This window comes from Wyeomyia smithii, chromosome 1 (genome assembly GCF_029784165.1).
Source record: "Wyeomyia smithii strain HCP4-BCI-WySm-NY-G18 chromosome 1, ASM2978416v1, whole genome shotgun sequence".
In the NCBI taxonomy this organism is placed as follows: Eukaryota; Metazoa; Arthropoda; class Insecta; order Diptera; family Culicidae; genus Wyeomyia; species Wyeomyia smithii.
Window position 1 is genome coordinate 176,718,021 of NC_073694.1, and position 11,409 is coordinate 176,729,429.

The following is an 11,409-nucleotide window of genomic DNA, read 5'->3' on the forward strand; positions in this document are numbered from 1 at the left end:
AAAGAAAGATAGAGCAATATAATTTTTTCATATTTTTAAAAATAGGAAAGACATTTAACCTACACAAGGCATACTGCACATATTGTACCCCAAACTAATTTTTAAAGTATACTACGATGTTCAAGATGTATGGAGAAAGGGATAATTTATTTGCTGATACATCAAAATTTTAGCTGTTACAAAAAAAAAAAAAATAGAGTATAAGATAAACCCATTCCCGACGGGTGACATTCAAACTTTGATTCAAGTTCAATAATTATACTAGAAAATTTTCACGATGAAATTATTCAGTAAGGTTAGAGAACAGATTGATTTTCAATATGCAATAGAGTTTGTGTTAATTGTGTATAGAGTTGATAAGTAATAAGAGTTTGAAGTACATTTTTTGTGGTAAAAACTGATTTCTCTCCGCCGGAATCAGGTTAAGCTATTGGTCATTATTTGTAAACATTATTTACTACTCTGATTCAAGATATTTTTGAATATCGACATGAAATTTTCAAAGTTTTAAAAATTAAACATAGGTTTATCTACTATCCTGCAAATGCGCTACAGTAAGCCAACTTTTTTTTAAATTTTTTATCAAATAATATTTGTTTGTTTATGTAGAAGATGACGAAAACAAAGAAGTAGACAAAGGTGGTGGTAATGAGATGAGGATTGTTATGTTGTTACGCAACACTATAAAAGGTTTCTGTGATGGAACGCAGATGACAGATGTTTCATGCGCGTCATTTATCATGTGTGAAGTTATATCGGGGTATTAGAGAGGGATTTGAACTACCCATCAATGACAGTACTTCGTTATTCCAAGCTTTGCTATTGTTAATAACAAATTGCAGAGACAAACTTTTGCATGTGTGAATATTTTTTTGAGCAATCCAGTATTCTCTCATGAGCAATGGTTTTTGTAGTTTTTTTTTCAATCCAATTCATTTTTAGTTATTTTGTAAGTTTAGTTTGAATATAACATATGTAACATCAAACAATTGAGAAAATCAACTATTATTCAAGTTATGATATTAGAAAAAAAATCGTTAGAAAACAGTTTTTCGAAAATAATCAAGAAAAAGAGAAAAAGTCTTTAGATATTGGAGAAAATAGCTGTGCAGATTCGTTTTCAAGTAAGCAATCAACCCACGCGTTTTCATGATCTACTGACCGAAAATTCATCGCAATTTAGATAATTAATTAAGTTTTAAACCAGCGCTGGCCATCTGCATCGAATTGTCGACAGTATCATAGTTACATCTTGATCTTCAACTCGATATTTAAAAAAAATGATTCATCATGTTAGATTAAACACCAACTTTTAATAGTCCAAAATGCATTTGAAAGTGGCTAGCCACTACGGGCCAACTAGTTACAAAATAAAATAAATGAAATTCAACCTGATGTTTGACACGCGAAGAACGATAATCTAAGCAAACCGATTTTGACACATTTTTTTTTTGATTTTGATACATACGTGTGAATGTGTTGGTGTCTTCAAAACTGCACTCTGTTTCTTGAGCGGACTGTCCGGGACAGAAAAAGAGTAGTCCGGGATAGTCCGGAAAATGTAAAAAAAAGTGCAGGGATATGACAAAGTGTAGTCCGCGGGGTAGCTTCACCGCAAAAACGAAAACGACATAAGTGTGTAAGAATAGTAACCTGTTTTCATTTCATACAGCCTACTGTAAGATACAATTGACCAAACGCACGTCCCATGAGGTTTGATCTAAATTAAACTTTGTTTAGTAGCCATTATCGAGCGTGGCCAACCGGAAACCGGAGGAAATTGTTTGAAATGGTTTTCCATACATACAAAACCTTCCGTTTGCTACTTGCTATTTCCCACAATCTTCTCCCAAGCTGGGTAGGCAAACAAACGTTTGCATGTAAACAGTTCGTGCGGCTGTCGTCGACGAAGACGACGACGACGTCTTTGTCATCAAATGAAAAGGTTAAATAATTTTATCGTTGAATCACGGGATCAGATGCTCCGATCGTTATACTATTGCTTTTTTCTCTAGTTTCGGTTCGCTAAACTGAAACCTCCGGAACCCAAAACGAACGATTACTGATCGACAACGACGGAGATGACGCTCTAAATTAGTGCACAGACAGATAATGGTTTGCATAAATTTTGCGATACCATCGCAGTACATCTTTCCGTCTGGTCTGCCTTACAGGGGTATCGTGCAAAGCCCGTCCACCGGATCAAAGCCGTCCGGTGTGCTGCTTGGTATGCATTGCTGCGAGATGAACAACAAACCATACTGTTGATCTTGACTATGACACGGTTTCACACCGTTTAGAAGCCATTATGATAATCAGACTGCTAATCAAATGCACGGAAAGCGAGAGAAAAGAGATCACTATCCGAGCGAGCGATGATAACTAAAGGAGAATTGATCGACCGGCCTGTTTATCGTTCCAGAGAACCTCCCAAAATCACATCCCAGTCCATCCAATTAACGGCTCTCGGTTGAATGCCCCCGGCTTCATTTAGCTCTACTAATTAATGCATTGTGCTTGGCCCGGTTGAGCGGACCGGACAGTCTCCGAGCGAATGATCGATGTTTACGATCCAGTTCGGTTCTCTGTTTTTTTTTTCTTTATTTTCCAATTAAACCTAAACTAGAGAAAGGTAGCAGACCTCCGCGATCGCTATTGGCCTCGGAAGCGCATGGTACATTCCTGAGGTGACATCACCCTAGGGGTAGGCGAAAGTTCAGCAAATATCCCGAGGAGGTCATAAGAAAACAATAAAATAGCTCTCAATTTATTATCCGCTGCGATCCACTGTGTCGTCTCGATGGACCGACTCGAATCTCTCCGAATGAGAAGCTGCTGGCTTAGTCTCATCATCGTGTCATCTAGTTTGGGGTTATGTGCGGGGATGCGTGGTCGACGTTGCTGCGTTGACATTTAGAAAAGGAATTGATTAATGGCTTCGACGCGATCATTCAGCGGATAAAGAGGCGGTTTTCGGCGAACATCTCGCAGGGTATCGATTACCATCGGTTTTCGGGGTTCACGGTTTGCGTGTGTGTGTTTGTGAATTTTTGACGGATAAGATCACGGGCACTGCGCGCGAACACTGAGCTGTAACCTTGTCAACATTCTTTCGTAGCTAATAATCGATTCCGGTCACAGATCTCAACGAGTAATTTAGCGGTGACACATCGCACATCGCGATGCTAATCAACATCATCGTCGTCGGTGAGAAACGCGGAGGCGTGAGGCACACGTGGTATTCACTCCGGCAGCTTAGAATTTCAACTATTTCTTTTTCACTGATTCAACCTAGCAAGCCATGTGTTTTCTTCTGCTAGGCCTCATAAAGTGGGTGATCATAGTGGGCGGAGCTATGGCACTCAAGAGATGGTAACTCAATCTCTCGATGATCGAACGGGAGAGAGAGAGAAAGAGAGCATGAGTAAAATGAAGTGCTTTACTCTCGCTCTCTGTGAAACTCTCGAAGAGAGAGAATGACAGAATGCGAGGTTCCCATGCGGGTTTCACAGTTTGCCGAGGGGTCATTTCTCTCGTTATTATTCCCTGCAGTCCGAATGTTTCAGACAGCACTCAGTACGGTCAGGCATGCTGCAGATTGGGGGCCTACAAACGCAAAGAAGCGCAGAATGTAAAAATCTTGCAAAACCAGTCTCGTCGTCGTTCGTTCGCTCGTTCGGTTCAGTTTGTCTTGGATAAAAGATTATGAGAGGTCGAGAATTGGCCGGCAGAGAAAAATGGATCCCTAAGATTTTGCCGATACTGTTGTTGTTGTTGCTGTTGACGGTTTACCTTTTGCAACATATATAGCTTCACTTGCTGTTATGTGCAGGGAATATGCGGCTTACGAGGAGCGACGAGGGGTAAGAGGAACTGGCTTTCGGATGGGATGCGATTCTAATCGAACCCGGCGTACTCGGGACTGGATGACGCGATAAAGCGAAGTGAGGAATGTGCTCATTTCCTCGCTGCGTTTTCTGTTCCGATCCAATGGGGGGATTTTATCGTTTTGCCATGCCTTCGGTTATCGTTTGTTTGGAGCTGGCGGGCTATTTCACATTGGAAGCGAAAAAAAACAGTACTTCAAGAATGTTACTTGAATGATGTAGGATCAGCCTAAAGAGCGTGCCTTTGGCTAAACTCGATAAAAGTAACACTTTTGTTTGTTAGATGTTTTGAATAGTTTCATTCGATAGTCACTAGTAAAATATTTCATCAGAATTGTAAGTGTCAATTTACACTGTGAATCATTGAACTGTATATTGTGTAAAAAATGTCACTAATGTCAAAAATGATAGAATTGTTTTCGAAACCAATCAAGTTTTCATCTTTGCCTTAGGATCTTTACGAACCACGGCTAAACTGATGGCTTTTAACCATGAGCTACAAGGCGAAACCGGTAGTTTATTAAATGGATAACATTAAATTTCACAAAATACAGAAGTACTAATTTGCGACTACCAAACATTAAGATAATTGCCCTGATGGGTCTTAATTCCCGCAGCCAAGCCTCCAGTAGTTCCCCTGGATGACGATGCTGAAAGCGTTAACTTAATTGGGATGTCAAACGCAGCTTTGCTTATCACTATAATATACCCAATAACACTTTTGAGCCTGTTCCATAGTACTTTAATGATTGCGCAACGAAAATATGAGGCAATATTTTCCATATTTTCCTTCTCTAGATCCTCACCAAAAAGGACCCAAAACAGGTTAAACCACATGCACATTGCATAACAACTTGCTACGGGAAAAGAGCATGCAATTGCGCTCGCCACTCGGGCCGTTCCTTTGTGTATCGCGGCCAACAATCCAAAGATTCCAAAGAGTTGATAGCAATGGAAATCTCGAAAATTATACACGGGTAGATGCAGCTGATTATCAACTCGGACGCAAGCACGGTTGCACATCCGCTGCAGATTCGAACGGATCGCGGAACAGTTACCATTGCTTTTGGTGCCGGGAGAAGAAAGAAAGTCTCCTCCACTACACCAGCAGGCGGCGACAGCAAGAGGACAAAATGCTTAGCGCACACACCGACACAGATATCTGCACACGATTTCAAGTACTCGCGAGGGGTCCTCCGAACAAGGCGAAAAAAGACACGTAAATCAAAATCGCGAACGAATGGCCATGCAAAGAGAGCAGCCACCTGATACCTCGAGGGATAGCAACGGCACACACAAACAACCGCGGGACCGTTGTTGTACCCGGGGAAAAAGACTTCAATTAAAAATAAATATAAAATAAATAAAACATTGCCACCCATAAATTATCAATTTAACAACCGGGCGGTATCAATTTTCAGTTTACGCGCGCGGTAAACGCAAAAGTCGCTGGGTTTCCATACTCTCCAGTCCCCAGTGATCCCATCGGGGAAAAGATCGGGAATTAGAATGCGAATCGAACGACAGGAGCTTCCTCAGTCGCACCGGGCCGGGTCATCGAAGCAGGCTGCCGCGTCGCGGAACTATAATTAGCGTGCATCTTTTATGAGTGTCGTAAACGATGGTCCTTGGATTCGGCTATGGTGATTTCAGCGCGGTCCAACCGGTGTTTTGTAGAAGTTGCGTATTTCGTCCGCTCTACCCCGATGTTTCAGGTGTGAATCACTTAATAATCAATTTTTGGCCCCCGGAGGGTATACGGAGCGAAGTGATCTCAGCGATTGCCATGTCACGCATATCATTACTCTGCTGCCAAATGTTTCCTTTAGGCAAAGCGTGACGTCAATCAATGATGGACTATAAAAATTCAATTAGAAACAGAGACCTGGCGATGGGCCGTTTCGCGAAGAAGTACATAGAAAAATCCGAGCATTTGAAATGCAAATCACACTGAGACGGAGGGAATGCAACCAAAGCAACAAGTGACTGACATTTCTTCCTGTCCGTTTTATCGCTACGAATGCGCACTTCGTGCACCGCTTTCAAAGGCTACTAAGATGCTGCAGCCACAGCGGGAAGCGCGTAGACGGTTAACTCGGCAGGTTCGGCAGAACATCATGTCAGAATGTGCTCCCGCCGCAACTGTTGCGATGAGAAGAGCGAAACAGACATGCATCATTTCGTGAAGTGAATAAATGAATATTTTAATAAATGTATGCGTTGCTGAAGGAACCCGTTTAGGAGCTGAACGAGAGCGCCATCTTCTGTGCCGGGTGGGGATGATGGTGGAAGGCGGTGGAAACAGAGCAAACCGAACAGGCAATTTAAGCTGGAAAACACGAAATGATCGCTTCGACGAGTCCTGAATGAAATGAGCCTTCTTCTGGGCTCCGAATGGCTACACCTTTTACGGGAAAGTTCATTCAACTGCGGCGGACCGACGATTGACGATCCAGATGTGTGATTAAGAAAATATCAATAACCAAAAAAAGAGAATTTGGTTAAATTGCCCAATATCATCCGCACTGAATCGAACAAAATTGATCGACCTTCGTTTGAATCCCCTTCGGTTAGTTTGTTGTTGGAAACTTTCCAACCTCTACGTCCACGTCAACTACCGTTCGGCGGCTGATCCTCCTAACCTATATTACGTAAATCGCCCATTCAATCATCGCTTACCTAAACTTAATCGAATCAATCGTACCGGTGGCAGCAGGCATATTTCACCACACCCCTTCGGGGCCGCGAGGAGGAGAGACGTAAAATCGAGAAAAAAAACAGCGAGATAAAAGCGAAACTAATCGGAAACTAATTCGAAACTTGCCGCCACCGCTGCCCGACCACCGACGAAACCACACTTATGCATCTTCACAGCCAATCAATCAGCGCGCGATTCGTCAGCCTGTTCAGGCCGTATTAGCATCGATCACCCATCATCCATCGAACCAGCCATCCATCCATCCTGCGAGGGGCGAGCGCGAATTCCAATTTATACGGCGTCTCCGGTATCGTAAATCGAAATCTAAATAAATAAACCGCACAGACACGCACACGCGTATACAGCTTTTCTCTTCATTTCCTTTTCATCGTCAGCCCTTTCGCGCGATTGGTTTTTTTTATTCAACTCTCTCATAATTCACCACCCCAACAATCTAACCTATAAACGCAGGTCTGACAGTTAAACTAGATGCAGCAGGCCGTTGCGTTGCGCATCTTTGAAAGCGAATTTCATGCGCCACCGCCGCCAAGGGCTGCTGACCGAGCGGTCGTTTCGGAATCGATTTTAAAAGCATTTTAAGCGAAATGAGGGCTGCTGAAACTCAAGCAAACGCGCAGCAGCCTCAAAACAGATGAATCGGGAATTTGGGTGAGATTTATGTAAGTCTCACTTTCATTTAATTGTCGGATTTTAGATTTTTTTTCGCTTCCTTGTTCGCCTCTAGTGCGGATGTTGGTCGACGGAAAACCGGGGGAACTTGATTAGTCCAACTTCGAGGGCGCAGATGCGAAAGGGCTACTTGAGAAGAAATGAGCGGGAGAGAAAAAAAAAAAACAGCCGAACAGGGAAAAAGCAGGCCATGAGAACGATGGCAAGTGTAAGCGGTTAGTTTAGGTAGACGCAGTGAGAACAATACGCGAATAAATTAGGGTAAAGTTTGGCTATAAGAGGGCATATGCGGAGTGATTTTGCGACAGGTTTTTTTGTGGGCTTTTTTCCCCTTTCCCCGAGTACAAGATGACATGAGCGATTAATCTTTTGACCAGGAAGTAGTTGTAGATTTTGGGAAGCGTCGTAGTCAATTATTTGCTACATCACAATTGAATTTTATAAGTGGGGGAAGTACATACATCAGGGAACTTTTCTGACTAGCGACCATTTAAAGTATTTTTTAGGATCATTATGAAGATAATATATAATTAAACAATGAGAATCCCTCCCATGAAGTTGACACGAGATTCGACACAGTCCAGTTCACTCTAAATGAAGCGTGGAGAGAAGTTTACTTATTCATTCTTCATAGAAAATTGTTATTAATGATAAACGTGATCGACAACAGCAATGATGTTGAAGAATAAAGTTTTTTTTTAACAAATCTATCCGATATATAACGTTGGTTGACACTGCTGGCACACTTGGCAGTTACAAAGTTTGGCGTTGCCAATTTTCTGCTAAAAGCTATTTAATTACATAATTCACAATTATTTTCAATAAACTTTTCTTATAGCAGATGTAGAATGTGTGGATGTCATTCTGAAATATATCGATGTTTTCTTGTTTTTTATTTCCAAATACAGCTTCATGATGCCGGTCAGAGCCGGATTTATGGGGGGCCCAGGGGGCCCGGGCCCCGGGCCCCCACATTTTTAGGGCCCCCACAAATCGACAAAAAGATTTTTCTCTTTAAAAATGAGATTTAATCAAAAGTTCGATTTACAGTAAGAAAATTTGAACAGACCATTTCAATCTGACACTTTCCTTCAGTGTTATTTTTTCGCGAGCGCCAATATCACAACTACATCCATAAGAGTTCACCTTGGATTCTCTTGAGTGACACACATTAACACACCATTTGAATCGAACCAGCGCGCATTAAACGCCTAGAGTTAAAGTTTAGCCGACTGTCACTAAAAGCGCCAATCGAACTGTCAAAACTCGTTCCAATCGAACATCAGCAATGTTAAAACTATGATGAAAAAACTGTTGACTGTTTGATTGGAACATTTCAGTGACAGTCGGCCAAACTTTAACTCTAGAGCTTTAGCGCGCATGGGAGGTAAAGCAAAGAAAGAAAATAACCCACAAGTTTTTTTAATGCATTGCTTTTGCTTACTTGTCCGAATCAGGGATACCAGATGTGCTTTTCAAAATGCAGATTTTCTGAGCTCGTGTGCAGATTTTATTGACCTGCAGATGTGTGTAGTTTTTTCCTAATTTCTATTATTGTCAGAGTCGTCTTATATTTGCGCCGTCTTTCTCAAATTGTGTGCATATTTTTGCCTGTGGATCGCATTTTTTTTTCAAATTGCGGTAGTTTTTTTTTCAGGTATCAAGAAAAAACTTGAAAATGAAACTTATTAAAAATAGGTTGCGTGCGACTGTGAAGAATGAAAGGCAGTCAAACTTAGCATTATTAAGTTTCGAGTACGAGTATACTGAAGAAGTTGAATGTTGATTATTTAATTAATAAGTTTTCTGCAAAAAAACTCGTAAAGCATAGTTTACAGTTCCAAGCGAAGTGAAAAATTTGACAAGTGAAAAAGCGTAAATTTTCGCTTGCGAAATCTGTCGTGACAACCCGTTTGTGGAACACGCAGGTATTTCACCACCCTGCAGTTTACAGCTTAAGTGAAGTGAAACTCACGAGTTTACACTCCGAGCGAAGTGAAAATTGGCTGCAACTGACAGAATAGAAACGCACGCAAGTTTTCGCTTGCTGCTCCTTTTTTCACTAGCGCTTTCATGCGTGAAAGAAATAAACCCAAGTGAAAAAGATGAGATCCACAACCATCGATTTCGCTGGATCGAATCTGTTTACAGTTCCAAGCGAAGTGAAATTTTTTGCAGGTTGCATTTTTCACGAGCGTGAAAAAATGAACATGTTGTATGAGATTTTCACTTCGCTTGGAGCTCTAATTAGAGCTTAAGAAAAAATTCTAACAAATTTTTGGTAATTTTTCAATAGCAAATAAATGCTTTTAGCTCGTACGATAAAAAACAGTTTTGTTTTATTTTGGGCCCCCCACTATAACTGGGCCCCGGGCCCCCACAATCGTAAATCCAGCCCTGATGCCGGTATATGTTTGCTTTCAGATTTTTGAGGATGAAGGAAATGTCGTTTACGTACAAAATAATTAAAGAGTGGTCCTGAATAGAAGCCTTGAAGAACACCTGAGGAAACTTGAATGGGGCCTGATTTCTGTTCATTGAATTTTATCATTTGTAGCCTGTTAGTTAAATATGATTCAATCCACTTCAAAAGGGAATGGGAATGCGAGGGATAATAGCGATTCCATGGCAATGACGTAAGTTAGATTTCCGCACAAATTTGAAAATTAGCACCAAAAAAAGAGTTTTTCCATATTTTTGGGGAAATTGCAGTTTCCAGAAACATTGGATAATTAAATAGACATGTAAGCTCTTTAAGTTTTAGTTTTTAGTTTTGTTTTAACATATTTGAAGAAATTTTTCGGACAGGACTTGATTTCAAGCTTATAACTCCAAGTAAATTACTAAACTTTCGAGCTTTTGTGTTTTTTATCAGATTTGTGGCCTTTTTGGATGTTTAATATTTCCACGACGTCGTTTTTTTTGGTGGAATCATTTGAGAGATTAAGACGCCAACATATGCTTTGACATTTTCTTCGTCTTGAAAAATTTGTTGCCAATTGACACAGTACATTTTTTTTTTATATTTACATGGTTCGCGAGTTTGTTCTCCAGAAATTCCTCATAATCGCAGTCGTTGGGTCTTCGGTGTTAATTTTTTTATTTTCGATTATTTTCCGTCGGTCTTGTTTTTGCGCCAATCACCGACGCCTGTAGAAGAATGTTGAGCATAGCAACCCGTTTAGAAAATAAAAGCATTCTGTATTTGGACACCAAATCAACAAGTATTGTTTTATTGAGCTTCTACATTTGGCGACGAGGATCAAGAAGAAAAGGATTTTTTTTGGACCGTGAATATTTTTCGGAAGAACCCGATGAACCGTGAAGCAGCAGCTATTCAGTGTTCAGCAGGATGTCAACGGTAAGCATTTAATATCACCGTAAATTATGACTAACATACAAGGAGAAAACTCTGGGTGAGCATTTGTTTCCAACAGTTGCTTAGCGTTTGGTTGAATTGAAAGTTCAGGTTCAGGAATTAATTTCGAAAAAAAGAGTAGAAATTTCATTGAGCGTAGAGAACGTGAAGTTCTAGTCCGTTGATATGAGCGGAATTGCATCTAGTATAAGGAACGCTAGATTCTAGTTCACTGAGATAAAAGTATAGGCGAAGAGACCTACAGGTTCCAGGCCGCTGTAAGAATTAAAGAAAGTTCAAGAGAATTTCAGTCTGATCCTTAGTAAAACGAAGGAAATTACACGAAAAATCCAGTTCACTTCTGTTACCAAGTATAGGGGACTTTTTTTCTGTGTGGCTTATCGCTGCGACCAGAGCTTAGATCTATTGTGATATTGCCCAGGTGTTTTCTGTACTCCGCACTTCATATTATTAGTAGTAACACTATTGAAGTAAGTGATACGTATCATTCATATCAGTGCCTGTGTGTAATTACCTTTCCGTTTCAAGCTTACTGCTCTGCAATACCGAGCCTCTGTCCATCCTAACAATATCGCCTAGTTACAATTCCCTGGAGAGAACTTTCATATGTCAGTGCGTCTTGAACTGTCCTACAGATCAGACGTTTTTTCGGTTGCTTGTGGACTGGTCTTTGACTGCCTATAGCTTCACAGTTTGTGTTTTGTCAGTGTGTCTTTTAAAGACTACCTGAAAGTTATTTCCCATCAGTCTTTCTC